The sequence below is a fragment of the Rhamphochromis sp. 'chilingali' genome (genome assembly GCF_963969265.1).
Source record: "Rhamphochromis sp. 'chilingali' genome assembly, chromosome: 6".
Classification (NCBI taxonomy): domain Eukaryota; kingdom Metazoa; phylum Chordata; class Actinopteri; order Cichliformes; family Cichlidae; genus Rhamphochromis; species Rhamphochromis sp. 'chilingali'.
The window spans coordinates 42,726,293-42,743,931 of NC_137933.1; the positions used below are offsets into that span (position 1 = coordinate 42,726,293).

The 17,639-nt window shown below is 43.1% G+C and overlaps 1 long non-coding RNA gene across 1 annotated transcript; it reads left to right on the plus strand.

Annotated features, from left to right (window-relative positions):
* The first annotated feature begins 15,089 nt into the window (after nt 1-15,089).
* LOC308398642 lies at nt 15,090-16,458 on the plus strand. Its single transcript, XR_013971989.1, has 3 exons — nt 15,090-15,552; nt 15,643-15,710; nt 15,784-16,458. It is a non-coding gene; the product is annotated as an uncharacterized lncRNA (long non-coding RNA).
* The last annotated feature ends 1,181 nt before the right edge of the window (nt 16,459-17,639 follow it).

Below are 17,639 nucleotides of genomic sequence, written 5' to 3' on the forward strand. Positions count from 1 at the left end.
TGGATGGACGGACGGATGGACAGACGGATGGATGGATGGATGGATGGACGGACGGATGGATGGGCAGACAGTCCTGTTGTTGCCACAGCTGACTTTGTTTCTCTTGTTCAGGATCTCTAACATCACCGATTGGCCGAGGTAGTGAAAATTTGGATCACTCACCTTCGTAGTTCTTGGTAAAAGTTTGTGTTATGTGACAACTGAGAATCTTTGTATTAATTTAATGGGCTGTGACATGCAGTATATAACAATGCATTGTTAAACTAGTACAGACTATTTTTATAACAAAGAAAATCCAGTTGCATGATGCGTAAATATTAATGGATGCTTTGAAGCTGGCCTATCACAGCTCAGCTCAGCCTAGACCAAACGAGTAGCTCAGCTAACACGGCTCATTGTTCAGCCCCGCAGGCTGTCTTTAGGCCTGTAGAAGATATTTGCTACTAATGCTCACCAATGAGAGGCCCAAATGGTCTTATTACAGCAGCTCCCAGCGCTCACGCTATACATCAGGTAAAAACACACGGCAAAATGGTGACCCTGATTGTTCTGGGAGCAACAGCGCTCATTACTCAACACGCCTCGCCCTCCCTCTCTACATGCAGGGCTCTCTGCTTTTCACCCCCCCCCCCCCCCCTTTCTGTGTCTCTTTTCTTTACCTTCCCTACATATTTAATTTATAGAAAGATGAGACCTACTGAGCAGCAGACATGCACAGACGTTGTGTTCAGGTTTTAAGTCTTTAAAAAATATATCTTTTTTATCTAAATTTGGTCTCTTGCGGCTGTTAAGGCAACTTAAATTCAGCCTTATTGCAGACATCACTTCCTGTTTCACTGATGAACAGTTTCCTGTTGATTAGATCTTATTTTACTATATTGCTTTATTGATCAAGTTTATAGTATAACATTCTGTTTTTACGCATTTTATTAGATTTTACTTAATGACTGTATTTTACTGTCGTCTTTTCTATTTAAATGAGCTCATTTTATTTTGACTGATTTTTACCAGTTTTGTTGTTTTGTCATATTTCATAGTATTGAGCTCCTATATTGTTATTGGTCATTAATACATATCGACAGGTTTAAATATCGTTTTTCTTATTTTGAATCAGTCAAGAGTTATTTTTTACAAATATGTCTTTAATGCATCTACATTTGTCCTGGGTTAATGTGTGTGTGTGTGTGTGTGTGTGTGTGTGTGTTGGTCTTTAGCCTGCTGAACTCTGGTTGACCTGTGAGCAGGGAACAGCTGGGCCAGTTGTCTATTGGTCAAGACAGATAGCAGCCAGCACCAATCACATTACAGGCATCCCTTGCAGCCAGGAGCCTCGTTAGTGCAGTAATCAGTCATTGTTAGAGACCTTGGGCCCAACTCAATCTCCCCTTTAACACTGTCTGTCCATCCACCCATCAGTCTCTCCATCCATCCGTTCCTTTTGTTAAACATGGCGCACAGTCGCATTTACATGTTCACACAAATGCTCGTGCTGTCAGCCATATCTTGGGTTACATGACTGTGCAAGGCTGTAAATGAGTCAGCCAATAGGAACGAGGCTTAGAGAGAATCCAGACATGCACATAACTCATCAGCGTGAGGAAAGACACATGCAGGAGGTCACATGACATGATGGATAGCATTTAAACTTTAAACTTAAAACAAAGGAAAACACAGGAAATGTGAGATATGAGAGCAAAACACACACACACACACAAACAAATGTCTGAAACTCAATCACCAGAGGTCGTATTAGTGAGTTGGGGAACAGATTCGATTAGCATGCTGTACTAGATACGGGAAATGATTTCTGTCAAAGCCATCTTTACTGCAATTATGATATGATAATTACGTATTTCATTATTTATGTGGGAAAGACATGAAATCAGCGCTGGATACACAACAGTGAGAACATGAAGGTAGTTTTCATTTATGTTTGTCGCAGTGCAGAGTCAGAGTTAGTGTGATGTTACAGCAAAAATCAAGGCATCTGCAGAAAGTCTGAGAACTACTTCACAGCTTTCTTCATCACAGGCGCCGAGCAGGAGAAGCTGTCAACAGCATGACACTGTGCTTTCTTCTCACTCATCTGACTTTACCTGTTAACCTGTTCAATCAATTTGATCCAAATCCATAAAAATCCTTTTTGATTGTTAGAGGAAATGAGCCCTTTCTGATATATTTTTCATGCATTTTTCTATCATCTCACCCACCAACTGACCAGGCCCCATTTAGAAAGAACTGACTTCTCTCATGATGAAATAGACTCAAAAGACTGTGTATTTCAAAATCTGTCATTTCTGTGTTATTATCTGCACCTTCCAATAAGTAAGTAGATATCAGACGTTAAACAGAGGAATGTTTGAGGGAAGCTCTGGCTTCAGGTAAGGAACCAACCCAGGTTCCTTACCTGGTCACTGACAGATCTCGCTGAACATCATCCATCCAAGCATCCATCCATTTTGCCCAGACGTCTCCTTCAGCTCATTCAGGAGGACACTGAGGCATTCCCAAATCAGCCAAGAGCTGTAATCTATCCAGCATGTCTTGGATCTGCCCCAGGGACTCCACCTGCTAGGATACGTTTTAGGACACCTCACCTTGGAGGCACCCATGAAATGGGTCCTAGTCAGATGCCCAAGCCAACGCAAGTGCCTGTGAAGGAGTATTGGCTGAGTTGGTCACAAAGTGCAGCCCTGGGACTGGATGGCCATTTTGCCAGTGCCCAGAAACACCCCAACAGGAACCCACAGGGAACACAGTCAAATATCCAAGTCCATAAAACACTGGCTGGGCACTCTGGCTGAGAAACCCCCCAACCAGTCTGCATGAAAGAAATTATTTTAACCTGCGTCGAGACAGAAAGTTCACCGTTTATTTTAATTCTCATAAATCCACCATGGATAACGTGTCTGAACTGGAAAAACAAACTCAAACTGTTCTGACCACGGGTTTTTCTCACAGTAACGCTAAAACACAAGCACTGCCTAGTAGCTCAGCACTGCTGCTGCTATTGCTAATGGCCAGTTAAGGGTTTAGGACAGAATATGAAATCATAGCAGATGCTAGCACTGTAGTTAAACTTCATGTGTGTAGTAGAAGCGGATGTTGTGGAGGTGGAAGGTGATGCTATCAGAAGGCTGCAGCTCACTTTACATCCCAAAACAATCCCAAAAAGCTGTTGGAGGTCGACAACGTATGCTACTACAGACACCTGGAAACATCTAAATGCATCACCATTCCTATTTTCTTGAGTGTTTACCTCGAACTTTATCATTTCCTCTTCTGCTTCACGTTATATTAGAAGTCCTCTGGTTGTGTGCCTGTATGTGGGGCCTGCAAATGGGGAACACTGCAATATATTTCCTCAAATATCGGCGTATCCGGTATATCATCGCTCTAATCATCCTCTAATTCAAGCCTCAGCTTGAACCTTATCGTATGAGATCCTTAGCTAAACCTGTGGTGTTCTGACAGCCAGGCTCTCTGTGGAGTTCAGCGTCAGTTTAGGGAGCTGTATATTCCAATTAGCTGGCAGGATCCCCAAGCTATGGATAGTATACAGAGGAGTCACATTCAATTACAGCCCGTGTCCACAGTGGGCCCGTGTGTTTTTTACCTGTCCTCATGCATAAAGCAAATACTGATGTTCCCATGTGCACCGGTGTCACAGTGTGGATAATGTGTGCGCGCTCTTTTTTATGTACATGCTTTAACGGTGACATCATTTACATTAAAAACAACGCCAGTTATGTACGTGAGATCGCTGCCTGACAGACGATGTGCAGAAACACCAGCAGCTTGTGAATGATGGCCAGCAAGCTGTCCTACATAACTCCAGTTTCAGGCCATTAAAAACACGGGAAATATGCTAATGTATTCAAGTAGAGAAAAAATACAATAAGTGCCATATTTGCACCCATATATCATTATATGACTTCCCTTTTGATTTGCTCATTTTCTCTGACTTATTATCATATTAAAATAAAAAGGAATTTCTATTTAAGCGGCTGCATATTCTTTACATATCAAAAATCGTTTGATGTGCTTTTTAAAATGCATTCCTTGAAGAAAACAAAGGCGTGCATAAATTAGCAGCTAGCGCTGCAATTAGACAGTCACAGTGATTGGAAAGGAATAATTATCCAGAGGCTGGCCTGCTTTGGGCCTCTTCCACCGCTCATCCCTCCGTACAAATAAGGAGAAACAGAGAAATACAGATCAAACTGAACCTAAAAAAGCACATTATTCTGACCAGCAGGGATAGAAATGAAAATCATTACAAGTTATAAACATCACATTGTTTCACAGCTTATTAAAGAAGCAGATCGAGTTGATGATCCGTATCTGCAGCCTTGTTCAGATTCTTTCTGTTTTTGTTCCAGTTCCATAAACAAACGTTCTGATTTTGCTTTGAATGTTCTGGTTCTGTGACTTTACTGGAAAACAAACACGAGTCCAGTCTGCAAGAACCTGCAAACACTTCTTTGCTGGCGAGCCTCATTTGCTCATTTTATTCCAGGATTGTACCAGACCAGCTTTGCATGATTCAAGTTCAAAATAATCCTTCTTTGTCCCATCCTGGGTCCTGGTGCAGCCATATTGTAGCTCCTCTCCTTGTTCTGTTTAGCTGCCCCTCACAAACAGAAAGTGGGCTCCAAACTCCATTTAGAGGTTGGAGAGGTGGTGGTGGAAATTTGCTGTGGTTTGCATCCTGTTTGGGAGCTTGGTGTCTTACTTTGACTTCACTCAGGATTTTAGGAAAAGGACGTGGCCAGTGTTAAAATACTGTGTCTCTTAACCACATCCACCACGCATGTTCAAAAAAAGCTTACATTGTGCATTTAACTGTGATATCGAGGCACATTTCACTAGCATCCGTATGTGATTAGTAGTGGATCTGAACCCTGGTCCTCACGACCGAACAACCTGCAACATGAGAGGAAGCAGAAGAAGAGTGTGTTTTCATGGTGACTCTGCTCGGGGTCTGTGTGTCTGTGAAGGTTCTCAGTCATCCAGGTCATCGTAGTCAAAGGAGCTTGCTCCTCGAAAGAGTGACCTTTATCCTTGAGATGCAAATGGACTCCTGAGTCTTGTCCCATGGAGGAGCCACCTCCACACTCTTTCGAGAATGCCAATGTTCACATTTTGGACAGAGAGGACAGATGGTTTGAAAGAGGAGTGAAAGAAGCATCTATGTCCACTGTGAGCGACCATCTTTGAACAGAGGCGGGGTTTACGACACCAACTCTCTGCCATCTATAATCCAGTTTTGAGATCCTTCCCAGACGCCTTAACGCCCACTCACATCCTGGGCCATCTGACCTCAGGAAATCACATGATAGGGTGGGGCCAGGTTTCACGATGAGCTCACCCGAAACTCTGGCTGATTGTGACCCACACCCGCTTTCACACCTTGGCTCAGGCGATTAGAGGTTCATCAGGGGGTCCTTTTGTCCCTCTGTGGGGAGTTACACCCACTAGGTTTATATCTGGGACTCTCCACCATTTGACCTTAGAACTGAAGAAGCTTCTCGGATGAGAGGTGAAACGTCTTCAAGCAACTTAAAGAAGTCCAGACGCTTTTCTTTGCAAGCTCCTTTGACCTCAGGGTCTGTGCTAGTGTTAATGCCTGCACAGCTGTTGGCCTCCATGTTGAGCTGAAGTTATTACACAAGATATCTTCAGCAGCACAGTCTTTTTCAGACTGGATCTATTTTGATGAGCTTTCAGAATGTGTCTCAATATGTTTTCAGTTTCCATGGACTGCTTTTGACTGCTTCATCGTTGCTGAATAAAATGCCTGCTGGAAAAAGGAGGATAACAAGGATAACATTTTATTAAGCACTGAAAGCATGGACTCACTCACCGCAGCTGAGCCATGTTCAGTTTTTAACCAATCCCACGACTTCTGTGACGTTCATCCATCAAACCAGAAGAAAAACCTGGTCTGTCCTCGAGGTTACCGTCCGTCTTTTTCGTTTGCTTTAAATGTGGCCATTCCTCTTAGCCCGCTGCTGAACTCACAGCAAAAACAGTCTGATTCACAGGCCAAACTTTCCCTTCTCCGATATGTTGATTTGATATACTCCAATAGAGCCTTTCTCCCAGACACCATCAATTGTCTATAGATTTTTCTGAGCTCTCCTTGGAAGAGAAACAAAAGCAGACCCTGAGAAGCCTCGAGCCTACGAGGCTTTATTGATATCGATGTTGGGAGAATATCGCCCATTTTCAACAGGGGATCAATCACCCCGTCACTGCCGCTTTACGAGTTGCTGTGCTCGTGGGCTCTCAGTGTGTGCGTGTTCATGACATACAGATATACATGAGAATAAACAGATTCAATGTTAACGCAGTGAACAGACGGTTAATCAGCTCGTCACACAGCGCTGCTCCGTACTGAAACACGGGGATAATAGGATCTCTTTCAGTTCGGCACATTTCATAATTCAGAGCAAACCTGAGCAAATCATTTTTTCATTTGGTTAGCTGCCTCTTATCTGAGGATGGTTTCAATTAAAAATAGAATCTATTACAACAGGCTAAGTCAGGTTAAGCACTGAAGACGAACGGCTCGGACTCATAGGAATAAATTCAGAGTGAAATCACTCCTTCCTGTCAGGCAGCATGGTGGGCATTAGGGGCTGAACTGGAAGAGGAAAATCCCTCAGGTGCTGTGGCAAAGCTTTCACTGTTCACAGACACATTTCAGCCTGCATCCTCACCGAACGAGCAAAGAGATTTACCAAAGGTGGAAGAGCCTCAGCGCAGACATGTGTGGGAAGCATGAATTAAGTTCAGCTGTACGGATCCTTTTAAGGTCTGGAAGAATTTATGTTTTGCCGCAATCCTCAGAACAGAAAAAGCAGGAAAATGGAGGGGGTGGGTTGCAAAGCAGTTTGCAGAGGAAACAACCATTATCGATGAGGTGTGCTGATTGCAGCTCTCTTTCTGCTCATTTTCTTTTCTTCCTATTATTTCTACTTCTTTCTTTCTTTGTTGCTGCATTGAAAAACCAGACAAAGAAACAAACTTCTCCAAAATTATTTTGTACCATTTTAGATCAGTGAAATCAAAGACTCACATATTTCTAGTTAATATGAATTTTCTATTTATCTAACTTTTTCCATGGGTTTAAAAAAACAGAAATCAACGAACAAACATTCGAGAAAAAATTAAATCAAACACGAATAATCTCTGCTGATGCTTCACCTCACCTTTAAACCTTGGCCACACCCACTAACATGACATCAAAGACTCATGTTAGTAAAATTAAAGTTTTCTTCTGCAAAATCATTTAAGAAAATGGAAAGTAATCATTTTAAATAAGTTAACTCAGGTAAGTTAACAGGTGCCTTTGATGGGCTTGATTTTGCTACTGAGGAATAACATTTTGACCCAGCAGGGTGTCCACAACCTGATTTATATAATGGTGGTCATCAGATGTTCTCATCTGAGCTTCACTTTTCATTTTATTTTTCAGCTTTCATCAGTCCAGTGGAATCTCTTTGGAAACCTTTTCTGGTTTCCTCTTTGCACACACTTTTTTTCTGTCTGTGCATCATCACCATCAATTCTTTCTTCACCTGGAGGTAAATGTACTTCCTTATGTAGGGAAATGGGGGCGTGTCTGTATGCAGACCGCACAATGATTCTGATTCACTAACTTATGCACGATGTTGCACGGTAAATGGATTTCCACGCACGTATAAGTGAATGAGGGCCATTCGCTGTGAGGGGCCATTTTTTACACTGGATCCATAAAGTGAATTAGCATCGTGGTTGCTTGGTGTTCTGGTGGGAGGAGCCAGAGAAATGAATGGTGTCAGCAGTCTGGCAGATTGAGTCAGGAGTGAAGCTGTAGTGTTGTGTAACTTAACCTGCAAGGAAAAAAATGTTTGACTTTTTTTTCCTTTTCAGGTTAAACTTACGAACTTCATAATAACCCAAAGTTTATTCCATGATGTCACTGTGAGCCTGGCTCCTGGAGGTGGTCAGGGTGGCGGCACAAACACTCCTGACTGCAGGTCTGGAGGTCTGGGTCAGAAAAGATGAAAGATAAACACAAATTTAAAAACAAAAGCTTTTATCTGTATTGCCAAGTTTTAAGGAAAAGATCATCACCAAATGTGCAGCTGGCATAGCTAGATAACTTCCCGTTAGCAAACATTTGATTCAAGCAGGAGAGGGAAGCTGATGCACATACATGTACTGCAACACACAAACACGTAGATATGAAGTCAAGCGTGTGCATTTCCACATGCATGCAATCCATGCAGTACCAGTTAGAGCAACAATGACTGTCTGCTGTCATTCCTGACAGCTGCGGGGTGTGTGTGTGTGCGTACGTGTGTGTGTGTGTGTGTGTGTGTGTGTGCGTACGTGTGTGTGTGTGTGTACGTGTGTGTGTGTGTGTGTGTGTGTGTGTGTGTTGGGGAAGGTCATCATGAAGGAGCCGAGGAGGGAATAGGGAGAGGAGAGCTACACACCTGGCACCTGCCACAGTTCAGCACAATCATCTCCACCCCCCTCCACACACACACACACACACACACACACACACACACACACACACACACACACACACACACACACACACACACAGTTGGCTGGTCTAAATTGGTCCAGCTGACAAAAGCATGGTGAGAAAGTCTCATGTTACATTTGCTTGTGATCCAAATCAGATTTATTATCATCATCAAAGATAAAAGTGTTGTTTGTGTTTGTGTCACCATTTAATCCCAGGATACCTGCATGCTAACTTAGGGGGATTTGTTACACTGAATTTAAAAACTCTGATGTAAAGGGTAAAATGGTTTACACTTAGATTACAGTTTTTACCGAATGCCTAAACCCTAACTGTGATTCCTGTAGCACAATTTCTAAAACTAGTCAGACTTATAGCAAAACCACTCACTGAGTGTGCAAAACTAAAAGCACAAAAACTGCTTTGCACTCAGTTTGCAATTTTGTAACACACACTTTGCAAGACTGTAGGCACAATTCACTGCACAACACTCAATTTCCAAATTTCCAACACACTCCTAGCAAAAGTATACACATGTATGGCTATCATTAACACTAATTTGCCAACTGTCTGGCACACTTTCACATGTGAAAACTTTCTTAGATAATTCGTTCACTTTGCAATCAGCCTAAGCACTATAATACAGGTAAGCTGTGTGTGCGGAGTACAATGGTGGGAGCAGAAAGAGTGAGAAGTAGAGGAGGCCGAGGAAGAGGACGTGGAGGTGAAGAAGTAGGATGAAGAGGACGACAAGGACAAGGAGGAGCAAGAGGAAGACGAGGAGGGGGCAGAGGAAGCATGTTCACTGCAGACCACGTAACCCATATAGTCATTATGGCGATTGCAAATAATCCTATACTTGGAAATAAACACTTGTGTTTGTTTTGATGTGTTTGACTAAACACCAGTACTTGAAGTTTGGATCCCTCCATGCTTATGGATCTATGACAGAAGTATGAGCTCAAACTGACATAGCCTACCTTGTGCACAGAGAAAGCAAAAGCCAGATGTGTTTTGTATTCATACCATCAGTGTGCAGTTGGCGCATTGTGTGCTTAGTAGATGATGGCTTGTGTGTACTGTTTGATACGGAAACACTATTTTTACGAAGGTGTGAAGAGTTAATCTAGCTGTGTTTGCTTTTGCAAGAGAACTACAATGTTTTGATGATTGGGTGACAGGTTTTCTTATTTGTGTGAAGAGTTTTGCAAAATTAGCCAATAGTTACAAAAAATGTGCTTAAGCAATCAGAAAAAACTGTAATATAACATTCGTGTGAAGGCATCTGTGTGTGCGCTACTTTAAACTGTGTTAAAAATAAATGGGCCTGAAAGTGCTGGATTTGGGCTGGATTTATGAAAAAGAAAGCTCACCCTCGTTCAGTTCTAAAATTGTACACATCATGACCTACTACAAAAGTAATCTGGTCCTTAGCAGGTTATAAAATTGTTTAGCTCCTGTTAGCTCCTCTGTTAGCTCCTAGCTAAGTCCTCACCTTGGATAAATGACACCAGTCGCTGCTTAAAGCGTTCTTGTCAAAAATCTGATTATTTTCAGAAGAAATCTGGTTTATATGTTCATCTTCTTCATTTAAAAGATCAGTTAGAGATGCAACGGCTCCCTGTTTCCCACACCTGGTTACAAAGAGCACAGGTAATCCTAATGTCCCAAAAAGTTGATTCTTTTCTTCTGTGGGAAGAAGTGGGTCTCACCAGGTGACTTCTTCAGTCTCAGCTTACTGCAGGTTTCCCCAGCCTTATAAACAGTGCATTTACATAATGGCTGAAACTGAATGAACAATGGGCTGGAAGGTCAGTTTATGATCATTAATATGCAATCGTCATGACCATTGACCACTGATCAATGGCCATGAGTCCCATTCACAGAGAGTTGGGGAATGGCTGCAATCACAGCATTGTAAGATGGTGACAGATGTACCCTTAGGCCCCCTCCTCGATTCAGAGATGGTCTTTCCCTTTTTACGTAAATGGCCTCCTTGACTCCGCCCTCAAACCAGCGTTCCTCCCTGTCCAGGATGTTACATCCTCATCACTGAAAGAGTGTCCACTGGCCTGTAGGTAAATAGACTGCAGAGTCCTGGCCTGACGAGGTGGCTCTTCTGCGTTGTAGCCAGAGGTTGTTTGGTTTCCCCGATGTATAAATCCTGCCAATCCTCCTGCACTTAACAGCGTACACTATGTTACTCTGTTTATGTCGGGGACCCGATCCTTGGGGTGGACCAGTTTTTGGCGCAGTGTGTTTTGGGGTTTAAAAGCCACAGAGACTGTGTTTAGAAAAAATGCGTCTCAGCTGCTGTGATACTCCTGACACGTACGGGATCACTACAGGTTTTCGCTTGGGCAGCGGTTGTCCTCCTCTCCTGGATTGGCTGGAGCTTTCTTTAGGAGCCTTCCCAGCTTTGACAAAAGTCCAGCTGGGATAACCACATTTACTCAGGGCCTTCTTGATGTTCCTCTGCCTCCCTGTCCGCTGTGTCAGTGGGGATGGTGTTCGCTCTGTGTTGTAGCGTCCTGATGACGCCCAGTTTGTGCTCCAGTGGATGATGAGAGTCAAACCTTAGATACTGATCTGTATGTGTAGGTTTACGGTACACATCAGCTTTTAGATGTCCCCCATTACTGATGGAAATCTCAGTCTAAGAAGGCTAACCTGCCACTTTTCATATCCTCCCTGGTGAATTTGATGTGTTGGTCCACCGAGTTAATGTAATCCGTGAAATGTGGAACGTCCTGAGATTTGATTTTCACCCAGGTGTCATCCACATAGCTGAACCAATGGCTTGGTGGTGTTCCAGGGTAGGATAGCAAAGCCCTCTTTTCCACTTCTTCCATGTACAAATTTGCCACGATGGGTGAAACTGGGGAGCCCATGGCACACCCATGTTTCTGCCTGTAGAACTGACCCTTGGGTGTGAAATAGATGGAATTCACACACAGTTTGAACGCACTTGGTGGATGCTGAGAGCGGTCCTGTTGCTGAGGTTGGGGTCATCCTGTAATCTCTTACGAACTGCCTCCAACGCTTCCGTGACTGGGATGCAAGTGAAGAGAGATGTAACGTCGTACAAGACCATGGTTTCATCTGCCTCCATAGTGACATCTCTCACCTTCTCAACAAAATCCAGGGTGTTCAGGATTGAAGCCAGAAACTTGGAGATGTTATAGGTGACTGAGTTGATCATACAGACAATCGGTCTTAAAGGTGCACCCTGTTTATATATACGATAGCCTTTTCTAATGATAACCTTTCTGGTTTAGCAACACTGTGCACCTACTCTTGTCTGCTGAAATGATGATGATGTTGTTGTCATTGCTAAGTGATGTGAGTGCCTTCCTCTCCTCCATGCTGATGTTGGATGCATCCTTACTTGGATGATTGAGCATGTATCAAGATGCAATCCTAAAGTGTTATTTGACATCATTAGTAATATATATATATATATATATATATATATATATATATATATATATATATATATATATATATATATATATATCCATAGGTCCCTCATCCTATTCATAACAGCAGGGTGCAAGATGCTAGCAGGCAAGGCATACATGGAACGCCATAACCAAGTGGCCGGCATAGTGTACAGGAACATCTGTGCCGAGTATAACCTGGAAGTCCCGAGGTCAAAATGGGAGATGCCCCCAAGGGTGGTGGAGAATGACCGAGCTAAGATCCTGTGGGACTTCCAGATACAGACGGACAAAATGGTGGTGGCTAACCAACCGGACATAGTGGTGGTAGACAAACAGAAGAAGATGGCCGTAGTGATCGATGTAGCGGTTCCGAATGACAGCAATATCAGGAAGAAGGAACACGAGAAGCTGGAGAAATACCAAGGGCTCAGAGAAGAGCTCGAGAGGATGTGGAGGGTGAAGGTAACGGTGGTCCCCGTGGTAATCGGAGCACTAGGTGCGGTGACTCCCAAGCTAGGCGAGTGGCTCCAGCAGATCCCAGGAACAACATCGGAGATCTCTGTCCAGAAGAGCGCAGTCCTGGGAACAGCTAAGATACTGCGCAGGACCCTCAAGCTCCCAGGCCTCTGGTAGAGGACCCGAGCTTGAAGGATAAACCGCCCGCAGGGGCGTGCTGGGTGTTTTTTTATATATTCCCCCCCCCCTTTTTTTTGTGTCCCGTTTGGATCTTTAGCCATCAGAATTGTTGTCTTAAGGCCAAGAAAGATGCCAATCGGATTTATTTTACCAAGTGGATCATCATGGCCTTGCCATATTGGTCCATTTGATTGACCTTTATTATAATTATGAATTTATTTTATTTTCGGTTGCTACAAACGCGACAGAAGTAATCATTAGTAATATTGTTACTCCTGCTCCACCTGCCGTTCCAATCTCCTCAAATGAAGATGTGAAAATCGTCACTCTTTCTTGATAGAAAAAATCTGTAATTTGAGAAGTAATATTTCTCCATCAGCATCTGTCTGTTCATGCTCCAGCTCTGTTTCTTTACCCGAGCTGTTTAAATAAGTTGACTCAATGAAAGCATCCTCCCGTTCGCTCTACATTTTACCTGCATCTTTGCTAACAAATGTCTTTTGATCTATTGGTCCCTGTGTGCTCGCCATAATCAACACCTCGCTGCTCTCTGGTCACGTCCTTGCTTACTAAGAATGCTGTCATCCACCCACTGTTACAAAAACTCAAGCTTCTTCTTAGCAATTACAGACCAAGATATTAGAAAAGGTTTTGGCTACGCAGCTTACAGCCGTCTTTGACAAATACAGTCTACTTCACAAATTTTAATCAGGTTTTCGTAGAGCTCATTCTACTGAAATTACCTGTTAGAGAGTCCAACAACATCGTGATGCAGGCGAGCGTTCTGCTGATGGTGGGCCAGACCTCTGCTTTTGATACTGTTTCACATTTTTCCTTATAGGCTGAAATATTGAAATATTGAAATAAATTGAAATAAATACATCTGGCTGAGGATCTTACTTGGTCAGTACACACAAACAAAACAGTGAAGAAGGTGCAGCAGCGCCTCTTCTTTCTCAGGAGACTGAAAAGATTCGGCATGAGCCCCCGCATCCTCAGGACCTTCTATCACTGTGCCATTGAGAGCATCCTCACTGGATGCATCACCACCTGGTATGGCAACAGCACCACCTAAAAACCGCAAAGCTCTCCAGCGAGTAGTGCGGGGAGGATCATCAAGGACTCCAGTCACCCCAGCCATAAACTGTTCAGACTGCTTCCATCAGGAAGGAGGTTCTGCAGCATCCGGTCCCGTACCAGCAGACTGAGAGACAGCTTCTTCCACCAGGCCATCAGACTGCTGAACACGTCATAGACACCTCAGCTTCACTACTGGAACTTCAACATTATGCACTCCATACTGTACAGTAATGCCACTGTTTTGCACATGTCTCACTCTGTATATTTTTATATATTTTATTTATTGTTGACTCTATTTAATTTGTAAAATATGTGTACACACACACACACACACACACACACACACGTAGAAAAATATTTAGTATACACATCCAGAAATGCATACACTATTATATATTGTACATATATTTATTAGTTTCAGATGTAGCCATTCTTGTATTTTGCTTGTTTACATTATTGTATTTTGCACAACTCTGTTGCTTGTGAAGCTCGCACACAAGAATTTCACTCACATGTGCTGTACCAATGTACCTGCACATGTGATGTGACAATAAAAGTGATTTGATTTGATATTGGGTGAATGTATTTGGATCTGCTTTGCAGTGGTTCACATCATCATCTGAACGACATTTTTGTGTGGCTGTTTCTCGTCTCTCAGCTATGCTGTGCTACAAGGTTCTGTATTGGGGCCCTTATTGTTTCTGTTATACCTGCTCCTACTGCAGCACATTTTGAATACATTTAAGGGCATTTGCTTTGACTACAAGCCAGTGCAGATGATAATCAGTTATTATCATCTGAAAACTCCAAGATGCTTCTAAGTAGCATATCCTGAATAAGTGCTGCGGCTCCATTCAGAGTTGGATGGCTGACAACTTTCTCCAACTTAATGAAGAAACAATGGGCGTCCTTGTCTGTGCCCCAGACAGATTTGTGCCCACTGTGAACTCTTTTGGTACCCCTTTCGTCATTTGTTAAATTATCTGTCAGGAGTTTTGGGGGTTACTCTCAACTCTGCACTCACTTTGGATTCTCATGTCAGATCTCCGGTTTACGCTTGTTTTTAATCATTGAAGAAATATTGCTAAGTTAAGGACCATTGTGTCACATCTGGATTATTGTAATTCAGTGTTCACCTGTGTAAGCAAAAACTCCCTGGGACATCTACAGGTCGTTCAGAAGGTCGCTGTGAGGCTTCTGATAAAGACTCTTGGCCTTACTCTTCATGAACAAGCACCAGCTTACATCATTGAAGCCCAGGGCCCTGTGCTTCGTACGTCGCTTACTACATCCAAGATCAAATGAAACATCCAAGACCAAACCATCGCGCTAACCGTGAGCTCGCTAATCCGGTTCCCCGAACACACCTGCTGTTGACGATTAGTACAGCTGGACGCAGTAATGTGAGATCACTGGGTGTCGTAAAAGGGGCTACGCATCGATAGTAGAAACATTGATCGGCAACCCTTTGATTGGTCGGCGAAAATGTCGACGGAGCGCGCTCGGCTCGGTATTTTTCGGCAGCAGAGCAAGAACTCTTGAGTGAGGGATTTCAGGAGTTTCAGAGTTTAATCAGAACGCAAGGGAACACTGCAAAGGCTGCAAAAGCAAGGAGAGAGGGCTGGCAGGAAGTTGCTGACAAATTAAACTCGTAAGTAATTTAATAATAACAATAATAATGGAGTGGATTGATATAGCGCTTTTCAAGGCACCCAAAGCGCTTTACAATGCCACTATTCATTCACTCTCACATTCACACACTGGTGGAGGCAGCTACAGTTGTAGCCACAGCTGCCCTGGGGCAGACTGACAGAAGCCAGGCTGCCATATCGCGCCATCGGCCCCTCTGGCCAACACCAGTAGGCGGTAGGGTAGATTTATTATATTACACTATATTATCCAATATTATATTACATTATATTATAATATGTTATATTTTATCCTCTTTCACATTAGAGCCACGACAGGACCCACTAGAACATGGGAACAAGTAAAAGTGAAATATAAGAATGTTCTACAGAATGGTAATATTTATCACTTATATTGCTTTTCGTCTCTTGGAAAGAGACCCTGGAATGATCTGTTTGTTTATAACAGCAACCAAGAAAAGGGCAGAGCAAAAAAAGACAGGTGGTGGTCCTGCACCCCCTCGTCAACAAGTTGGTTAAGTAAATAATACCCTCACGGGAATATCGACATCTCTCTATGAGCACACTGTCGCGCTGAGCTAAAGGATCCTGTCTGTCCCGCAATATACGCTGAATTCTGAGGACTCTCCTTATCAATCTTGCACCTTCCGCAATGGGTGGCTCGCGTATACGGACAGGACATGGCTGCGACAGACTTCCCAAATCCACCTTCGCTTTTATAGCCGTGGTCTCTCATCTTGATTACACGAAGTAATTTACAATTACTACTCTGAAATATGAATTAAATCTGTAATAATCACATACATGTAATAGAATGTTAATAGTACATTTCCCTTTTTTAGGAAATGACCTGTGTGAAATCAATAAATGGATCAGGTGCTGCATTGTCTTTAGTTACATTGATGTTATTTATTTATGGTGAAACAGTGGTGGAATATCGCTGTTGCTTTCGTATGAATGACGCGGGCATACCTGCGTGGCCGCGATCTAATCCTGTTTACATAAAGTAAACCTGCTCCCCAGCAGGTTTACGCTTACGGCTCTGTTGCTATGACAGCAAGTCCCGGATGGGCTTCAGGGAACCGAACGATCCAGGATCACGTGAAATCGTCAACAATCTCATCCAGCTAACTCACTTAGCGCGGTACGAAGAACAGGCCCCAGAGGTCATGTGATCAGGACCTGCTTACTGTACATCATCCAAGGCTGAAAACTACAGGAGACGGAGCTTCTGCCATAGTGACCCCCCCCCCCTTGAGTTTGAGAAACAACATAAAACTTATCTTTTAAACTTGCATTTAGTTAACCTTTCTTCTTATCCTCTGTTATTTTGTTGTGAAGCACTTTGGGTCCCCTGTCTGGAAAGTTGCTATACAAATAAAAATTTACTTACTATTTTTCTTTATCTTCATTTCCTTGTGGTCATGGTTTACAGTTTTCCAAAGCACAGAAAAAGCTCAGAATTACAGTTAATTCTGTTTTGCACTAAGTACCGCAGCAATTTTGTAATGTTGTAAACCTGCTCAACATTTGGCAATAAAACCCTTTTTGATTCTGATTCTGATTCTGAAAAATTCAACTGAATGAAATTTAAAAAAATAAAAATAAAACTGCAGCAGGCTTTAATATTTTATTTTAAAACATTACAAACTGCAGCAACACCTGGCTACAAAAAGAGAGAAGGAAGTGTTGGAAAAAGCTGATTAATTTATTCATCCAAAGGAAGAAAACTGGAGAGGAAATCTGGCAGGCTCCTGTTCCCCCTCACCTCGTCCACTCGCAAGAGGCAACCGGACATTTCCAGGCAACAAAAGCGGGACACGGCCTGCAGGCTTTGATGTTTATTTTGTTTTAGCACCCTCCCCCCCACCCACTGCCTGTCCTGCTTTTGTGTCCTTCCAGGTACAACAAGCGCCCCACCAGCCCGCCCAAAAACAACCTCTCAGGGTGCCGTCTGAGTGTGACCCAGGTCAGGGGATGTCCTGTACTTAAACCCTGAACCCACCAACACCCCTGACCCCTCTGTCCTCATCCTCACAGTCTGCTATCACCTCACACACACACAGTGCCTGGTTCTCTGAGCAGTTAGCTCACTGGCTAACTCCTGACTGTTACTGTACATGCATGTGCGTGTTAGTCATACAGCTTTGTATCACTCACTGATGGATAAAATCCAGTGATGGGAATAACAGCATTAAAAGTAACGGTGTTACTTTATTCAGTAACGAGTAGGGATGGGTATCGTTTAGGTTTTATCTGATACCAGTACCAAACTGGTACTTTTGAAACAGTGCCGGTGCTTAA